Source organism: Sus scrofa, chromosome 2 (assembly GCF_000003025.6).
Source record: "Sus scrofa isolate TJ Tabasco breed Duroc chromosome 2, Sscrofa11.1, whole genome shotgun sequence".
In the NCBI taxonomy this organism is placed as follows: domain Eukaryota; kingdom Metazoa; phylum Chordata; class Mammalia; order Artiodactyla; family Suidae; genus Sus; species Sus scrofa.
The window spans coordinates 13,968,711-13,977,596 of NC_010444.4; the positions used below are offsets into that span (position 1 = coordinate 13,968,711).

The 8,886-nt window shown below is 38.8% G+C and overlaps 1 pseudogene; it reads left to right on the top strand.

Annotated features, from left to right (window-relative positions):
- LOC100517632 lies at positions 4,753-5,690 on the top strand (annotated as a pseudogene).

The window sequence follows — 8,886 nt, forward strand, 5'->3', positions numbered from 1 at the left end:
AAAGCAACAAAATTCATGCTCATCTTATAGGATGATAGGATGCCATTAAAATTCAATGTTAGGTAATGGTAGTTGCTTTGAAGAAACATAAAATTGGGTAAAGAGAAAGTGAATGAGTTTGAGTGTGGTTAGTTGTACTCAAAAGTGTTCTGAAATGATGGTGAGAGATGTCCTCCATGAGGAGGGGATTTTATAGCAGAAACCTGAATGAAGTAGAGGAGAAAACTATGGCTGTAAGGATAGAAATACACTATGAACAGAAAGAAGAGAGAGGAAGCTTCTGAGGTAGAATCTTTTCTTAATTTATTTTTTAAATTAAACTAAAGTTGATTTACATGTTGTGTCAATTTCTATGTACAGCATAGGGACCCCAGCATACACATATACACACTCCTTTTATCATATAGTCTTCCATAATGTTCTATCCCAAGAGATTGGATATGGTTCCCCGTGTTATATAGTAGGACCTCATTGCTTATCTATTGTAAATGTAATAATCTGCATCTACTAACCCCAAGCTCCCAGTCCATCACACTCCATCCCCCTCCCACTTGGCATCTGCAAGTCTATTCTCTGCATCTGTGAGTTTGTATCTTTTTTGTAGACAGGGGTTCATTTGTGCTGTATTTTAGATTCTACATATAAGTGACATCATATGGTATTTGTCTTTCTCTGACTTCACTTAGTACGAGAATCTCTAGCTGCATCCATGTTGCTGCAAATGCATTAATTCATTCTTTTTTATGGCTGAGTAGTATTCCATTTATACATATACCACATCTTCTACAGCCATGCCACCCTGACACACCCAGTCTCATCCGAGGTAGAAGCTTGCTTTGCTTTTTCCAAAAACAGAACGTGTTTGAGTGAGGTGGTGAAAGTAGGAAAATCTACCTCTTTGTATCAATCTACTTCATTGGGCTCTTATGAGGTTCTGAATGAATAAATGCTCTCAAAACACTTTGAAGAATGCCCAGCATGTAGTAAGTATCTCCAGTAACAAGATTAATGTCATGAGGCAACTTTTAGGTGAATAGATGTCATCTGTTTTCTGACATGTATTGGAAGACACCTCATTGCTTACAGAAATTTTTTGCTTCATGTTAAAATATTTTAAAATTTGAACTCAAACCTGTTTTTCCACCTTATATTTGAAAATTTCATATATCCAGTATGGACTATTTTTGTCTCTCAAAGATGCTGTGCTGTTTAAAGTTATAGCTCTCTATTGCTGCATAGATAAGCCTAGTTCATCTTATATTTCTTTACCTGAATCTTAACGTCCCTTTGAGCTTCATTATGTCAAGAGACTCTTTCCAAAACCTCTGCTATAATGATCCCACCCTCCTGGTAATTCATGGGCCAATCACGAGGTCCCTAGTGCTCTGTGCATCCACACTCTGATTGTAATCTCTCTGAAGCAGGGCTTTATTTTTGGTTCTCAAATCTGCACTGTGCCAATGGCTGGTGCTTATCATGCAGTGGTTGAAGGTTCAACACTGGAATTTCCAAGAGGGAGGATGGTCCCAAAGGGAGATACAATTTTATTTTGTGCAGTTAGTCTCCAAATAATTTTCTAATAAATAACTTTAATTTCTTCTCTATAGGCCTGATCTCCTGAGCTTCTGTTTCCCTGGGAATTATTATACAACAGCTCTTTAGAAAAACCTCTGGTGTGTGTTGTGTAGAATTGAGTCAATAAACCTTTTTTAATCTGGGAAGGCCCACATTTGAAGGTGGTATCACTGTATTGTAGGAGCTGAGAAGAATGACATGTCTCCATTGTAGGGTAATTTATTTTCCTATCAGGAAATGTTAATTTTGTAATTTACCTTGACATAAACAGCAGGGCATGTTTCTTAGGACAGGTGAGTTAAGTGATTTCCTAAATTACCTTCTGGAGGCCAGATAGAGAAAATGAGTTTAGAAGTCTAACAAAACATCCCCTCTAAGCTTATTGTGAGGAGTAACTCGGTATGCATAGAATGTTTAGTCTTTGTCTTTTGGTTTTAATGACCTAACTTGAATGTACATTTTGTTTGAATTTTGCATTTGGCATGGAGATACTAAGTATGCTATAAGACATAGGGGCTCATAAAATGTTATAATGAAGAGACTTTGGTTTCTTTGGGTCTTTTTTTTTTCTCTTTTTATGGCAATACCTGAAACTTATGGAAGTTCCTGGGCCAGCCATGACCTATGCCACAGCCACGGCGACCCTGGATCCAAGCCACATCTGTGATCTGTGATGCAGTTTATGGCATTGCTGGACCCTTAATCCACTGAGCAAGGCAAGGGGTTGAATCCACATCCTCACAGAGACCATGTTGAGTTCTTAATTCGTTCAGCCACAAAGAGAACTCCTTTCCTGGGTCTTAGTATCTTCATGTTATGTATACTGAATATTATATGTAGAAAACAAGCCTCTGAATCAGCTAGCTTGAATTCCTGCTACTCATGCCCAGGGTCACATGCATACCTAAGACCGTGAGTTTTCTGTATTGGAAACTTTGTTTTGGGTAAGGCTGGGGAAAATAAAGTAATATGCACTTCAACAGTCAGAAACTTTTGCTTTCACGTAAGAGTTTGAGTTGGTTGAGATCATAGATGAGTATATTCTAGTTTTATCCTCATACAATTTTTTTTATTACCCCAATTTATTTTGGCACTTAAACTGTTTTGTTTTCATCTTGCTTGTGTGTTAACAAATGTAAATGACCTGAAATGTTTCTGAATTTAGAAAATATTAAATTTTTGAAACATTTTACTAACTAATGTATGATAATTCTGACTAATCTTAAATTCCATCCCTCTTTTCTGAGTTCCATTGCATCTGAGATCACAGGAGGTCAGTGGCTTTTATTTCATTCATTTCCAGCTAAGCTAAACCCTTTTCAATCTGTCTTACCAGGGAGGATGGCATGTGATGTCTGTCAGTACATCTCCCACCACACACCCCATTAATATATATATTTTTTCTTTTTAGGGATGCACCCGTGGCATATGTAAAATTCCCAGGCTAGGTATCGAATAGGAGCTGCAGCTGCCAGCCTACCTCACAGCCATAGCAGCGCAGGGTCTGAGCTACATCTGTGACCTACACCACAGCTCACGGCAACACTGGATCCTTAACCCACTGAGCAAGACCAGGGATCGAACCTGCATCCTCTTGGATACTAGTTGGGTTCATTAACACTGAGCCACAACAGGAACTCCAAATGCATAATACTTTTGTGTGATTGTGCTGCTGGGATTGTCATGGTTATTTCAAAGTCCAAAATTTATACCTCCCTTCTTCAGTTTTCATTTTTCGTACTATACTCACTTTCACTTTCTCTAACATCCTATTCTTTTTTTTTTCTGAAACCTTTCAATTTTGACATAAATAAAGATTCACAGTCAACTTCAAAGATAGGAGAGGGGCCTTACATACCTTTCTCTCAGGTTCCCCCCAGTTTACCACTGCAGGACACTATGAAAAACAGAGAACAGACATTGGTATAATGTATGTATACTTCTGTATCATTTTAGCATGTGTAGATTTGTTTAACCACTACCACACTCAGGACACAAAATTATTCATCTCCACAAAGACCTCCCATGTGCTTCCTTCTTTATAATCACATTATTACCCTACTTTCCCAACATTCCTAATCCCAGGTGACCTGTTCATCTCTAAAATTTTGCCATTTGAATACATTATATAAATGGAATCATAGAGTGTGAGACCTTTTGAGATTTTTTTTTCAACCTTAATGCCCTTGAAACACAGCCAAGTTGCTGCATGTATCATATGTTGTGCCTCTTAATTGCTGAATAGTATTCTGCGGTATGGATATACCACAGTTTGCTTAACCATTAACCTATTGTAGGACACTTTGATTGTTCCAAGTGTTTGGCCATTATGAATGAAGTTCCTATGAATAAAAACTGTACAGGTTTTCTGTGAAAATGGCTTTTTATTTCTCAAGATCATTGCCCAAAAGTGTCCTTTTCATCCTCAAGATATTATTTTTCTTTCCCAGTTTCAGATAACACTCAATGGATGACAACACCTGTTCACTATTTAAGAACTGATCTCTCCTTATGGACTAAATATTCACTGGATTTTGATTATTTTAATCACCTACGTGATATGGGGAATGTCGGTGTTTTGGAGAAGGTGTCACAGAGTAGACACTATGGAGAACTTTGACTTTGTTCAAAACCCAGCTTCTTTTATCTAGGCTTGCGCTCCTTCTTAGACTTCAGAAGTTATATTTTAGATTTTAACTATTTTTCTAGAATCTAAAGGAAGTGGAAAGAAAGTTGTATTCCTAACACCCTTTCTCTAGAATGAGAACTGTCAGCCTGAATTCATAAAGTTCACATAAAATACTTTACCTATGAAATGTGTTTTAAAACATCCTTGGTTCAAAGGCAGGATTTTTAGAAACATAATCTGGCATAGTTAGAGGACTTGCCTTAGATAATCTCCAGAGGCCATTTCTACATCTAAAAATCTATGCTTCTCTTCAAAAATCCTGTTTTGATCAAGAAAACTGAAAACCCAGTGAGATTCAGTGGGATTGCACAGAGAGTTAGCAGATAGGAGGACAGACAAGAAGTCAAAATCAGACTGTTATTTGACAGTGTACCCCATGAAAGATAAAAATGTAGAAGCTATATTCATTTTTAAAATCAAGAAGTCCAGTTATGAATTGATTCCAAGGAAAAATCTTTCTCTTTTTCATGACAGCTTAGATTGGAGAAATGGATTATGGAAATCAAACTTTGGTGATGGAGTTTGTTTTCGTGGGCTTGACAAATCACTTCCAGCACCAGGTGGTTCTTTTTGTGATATTTCTCCTGGTTTATCTCGTCACTCTCCTGGGAAACTTGGGGATGGTCACTCTCATCTGGATGGATTCTCGACTCCACACCCCCATGTACTTTTTTCTCAGCCATTTGTCCTTGTGGATGTCTGTTCCTCTTCTGCCATTGGTCCAAGATGTTGACTGACATCTTTGTGGAGAAAAAGTCATCTCTTTCTTTGGTTGTGCTGCTCAGTTATGGTTTTTTGTCAGTGTGTAGTGACTGAGTGTTTCCTTTTGGCCTCCATGGCATATGATCGGTATATGGCCATCTGTAAGCCCCTGTTGTATGCACTCGTTATGTCCCAGCAAGTTTGTGTGCAGCTGGTGCTAGGGCCTTATGCCATGGGTCTTATAAGTGCTATGACTCATACAGTCTTTGCCTTTCGCCTGCCTTACTGTGGTTCAAACATCATCAATCATTTCTTCTGTGACCTTCTTCCAGTTTTCTCCTTGGCATGTGCAGACACACAGGCCAATAAATTTTTACTTTTCATCGTGGCTGGAGCTGTAGGAGTCCTCACTGGTGTGACCATCTTGGTCTCTTACACCTACATTGTCATGGCCATCTCGAGGATTCGTTCTGCTGATGGGAGGCGGAAAGCCTTCTCCACCTGCTCTTCACACTTGACATCTGTCTCCATCCTTTATGGGACCCTCTTCTTTATCTATGTACGGCCAAGTTCTAGTTTCTCCTTGGACATCAACAAAGTGGTTTCTGTGTTCTACACAGCTGTGATTCCCATGTTGAACCCACTCATCTATAGCCTGAGAAACAAGGAAGTCAAGAATTCGTTCAGAAGGGCATGTCAAAGGAAGAAGTTTTCTTATGGGTAAATAAATTGGAATGCCATTTTACTACAGATGGGGAGCTAATATGTATGCAAGATGCAACTGCATGGTGTGGGTATAGGGAATCTTAATTTTATGTTGAGAATTCACTCTGTGTCATTGACAAGTCAAACAGTGCCTTTAGGTTACAATTTTCTCACTTTTTATTTTTCTCATTTCTGATTCAGTAGGGATGCATTTTAGAACTTTAAGCTCCGATGAGTAGATTATTGAACGCCACGACTTTAAAACTATTTTTATTCACACACACAAAACATTTTATGACTAGGATATGAGAGGTTCTTTGTTAAATCCTGAAACTAAGTGCTGTAATCACAAACGGTGGCTTAACAATACTTCTGTTTTGCCTGTAGTGTGTCAAGAGTGCTCATTGTTTGTGATCTTGGCCTTGACTTTTTTAAACATAAACTGTTAAAAAGTGTATTAGTTCTGCCACTCTAATGGATAGCATGGTGACCATAGTTAATAATACTGCATTGTGTATTTATTTGGAGTTGCTGAGAGAGTATATCTTAATAGGGGTCATCATAAGAAAGAAGATTCATAACTTTCATGTGATTGATAAATGTATTGTGTAACCATTGTGCATATGAATCACGGTGTTGTATACCTGGGACTAATACAATATTATATGTCAATTATGTACTGGTAAAAATGAATTTTTTTTTCGGTGAAAAAAAGTGAATTTTTCAGGAATTATGTGCCACAGCCCTCTAATACTACCTTCTTGCTTGGCATAGATATTTTATTAAGGCCTTGTACATCCTCTGCGTTTTTAGTCATAGTAGTAACTTGTTAGAGTTTTGTCACTATAATTACATGATGTGTGCCTTTGAAGTACAGAACACACTCCTGTTCTTTAATAAAATGCTGCTAGTATTGTTATGTATTGACTTCTGTGTCATATGCAGGATATTAGGTCTGTCTTTATAGATAAAGAGCCAAACAGCCATGAAGATGTGGCCTCACACTTTTATTCTCTGGCACACCATAACAAATCCAAGACACGAGGGAATAAGCCGTGATTATATACCATTATAAGATTCATTGAGATCTACACTCTGTCATCTCTGAGGACCTTCCTTAAAACACATTTAATTATAGTTCATTAGCTTTGAAGGATGGGAAGTCTGCAATGCCCTAAAGTTTTTGTTTTGCTTATTTTTTTACCATGCTTTCTGCCAGTTTTGGTGTCTGTGTGGGATAACACTTATGTCAAGCTGCTATTTAGTTAAGTAGAAATGGGAGTAAAAGGATGCTATAATCAGTAAGCAATTTAACAAATTTTTACATCTGTCTTGTATGTGGCTGACACTTTATTGTGTGTTGTTCACATTGAAGGAGAAGTTCTCATGGAAGTTACAGGCTAGTGGAGTAGGACAGGTAATCAAGCAAAAAGATTCAAAATGACTACCCATCTGGGGCAATTTCTGTGACAGAAATAATTGAGGAATCAAGATGAGCATAGAGGTGTGTATCTTAGCAAGGGTAGTAAATAATAGCTTCTTTAAGAAAGGGGTCGGGAAGAATGAAGAACTTCTGTTTATGATACGGCTTTCCATGGACTCAGATGCTGCTGTTTGGGTCATGAAAGGAGAAAGGACCCTGTGAAATAGTAACAGGACCTTTGGGTGTTCTAGGACAGAGGGCAGCGTTGGTAAGCTAATCCACAGGATCATTTTCTCCTTTCTTTTCAGGATGTAGATGTTTTGGGAAAGGAAAGTTGAGACTAGGAGGACATTATGCAATGCATTGTTGGTAGAAGGGACTCACTATGAGCTAATGAGTGCTAATAAAAATAATTACTTTGGAGAAGAGATGAAAGTACTTGTCTTTTTACCGGGTGACTCTTTGCTGCATAAATGAAGATCCCCCTAGGCACATCATGCTGGGTTAATTATGGTCTATTAATTCTTAGTCACTTCAAGCCTCCTTGCACCATGAAAATAAAATAAAAATCTGGGCAGATTATCATGGTAGCCTTAAACAGTGCATTCCGATTTAATCTGACCTTTCTTTCTTTCTTTCTTTCCTTCTTTCTTTCCTTCTTTCTTTCTTTCCTTCTTCTTCCTTCCTTCCTTCCTTCCTTCCTTCCTTCCTTCCTTCCTTCCTTCCTTCCTTCCTTCTTTCCTTCTTTCCTTCCTTCCTTCTTTCTTTCTTTCTTTCTTTCTTTCTTTCTTTCTTTCTTTCTTTCTTTCTTTCACTGCCAAGGCTCATGCCTTACAACGATGTGTGTACCATCTAGAGACCTTCTCTCTGGGATTTCTTCAGTCATACTGGGGTCTTATCTGGCCTTTACTTTTTCTGTTTCCTCCTCTGGAGCAGTGTTGCCTTTCACTCCTTATTGCATCTGAGTTTCTGCTCAATCATCATATCATATCATCAAAGAGGGCCTCTAGACTTCTTTGCCTAAAATAATTCTGTTCCTTCCCTATCTCAACCGTACATTTTTAACTTTTTTTTTTTGTCTTTTTGTCTTTTCTAGGGCTGTATCCATGGCATATGGAGGTTCCAGGCTAGGGGTCTAATTAGAGCTGTAGCCACCAGCCTACACCAGAGCCACAGCAACGTGGGATCTGAGCCGTGTCTGTGACCTACACCACAGCTCACAGCAATGCTGGATCTTTAACCTACTGAGCAAGGCCAGGGATCAAACCCACAACTTAATGGTTCCTAGTCAGATTCGTTAACCACTGAGCCACAACGGGAGCTCCTCATTTGTGTGTTTGACAAAATTCTTGTTCTTTGTGATTATAGGGCCATGGTGCCTGTTCCTTGCACCTGTCATCCAGGTGCCTCTCTCAGCTCCTTAAGGCTGCCTGCATTCCTTCTTATGTGGCTTCTCCATTTCAGATCAGCAGTCACATGTCTAGGAGTTCCCTTTGTGGCTCAGTGGGTTAAGAACCTGACATTGTCTTTGTGAGGATTCAGGTCAGATCCCTGACCTCACTCACTGAGTTAGGGATCCGGCATTGCCACAAGCTGAAGCATAGGTTGCAGATGTGGCTCGGATCTAGCATTGCTGTGGCTGTGGTATAGCTGCATCTCAGATTCGACCCCTAGCCTGGGAACTTCCATATGCTGCAGGTGTGGCAACAAAAAACAAAACAAGCAAAAAACCCTCCAAAACAAATAAAAATAAACAAACAGAAAAACAATGCCTCTCTGACTCCTCTGCTCT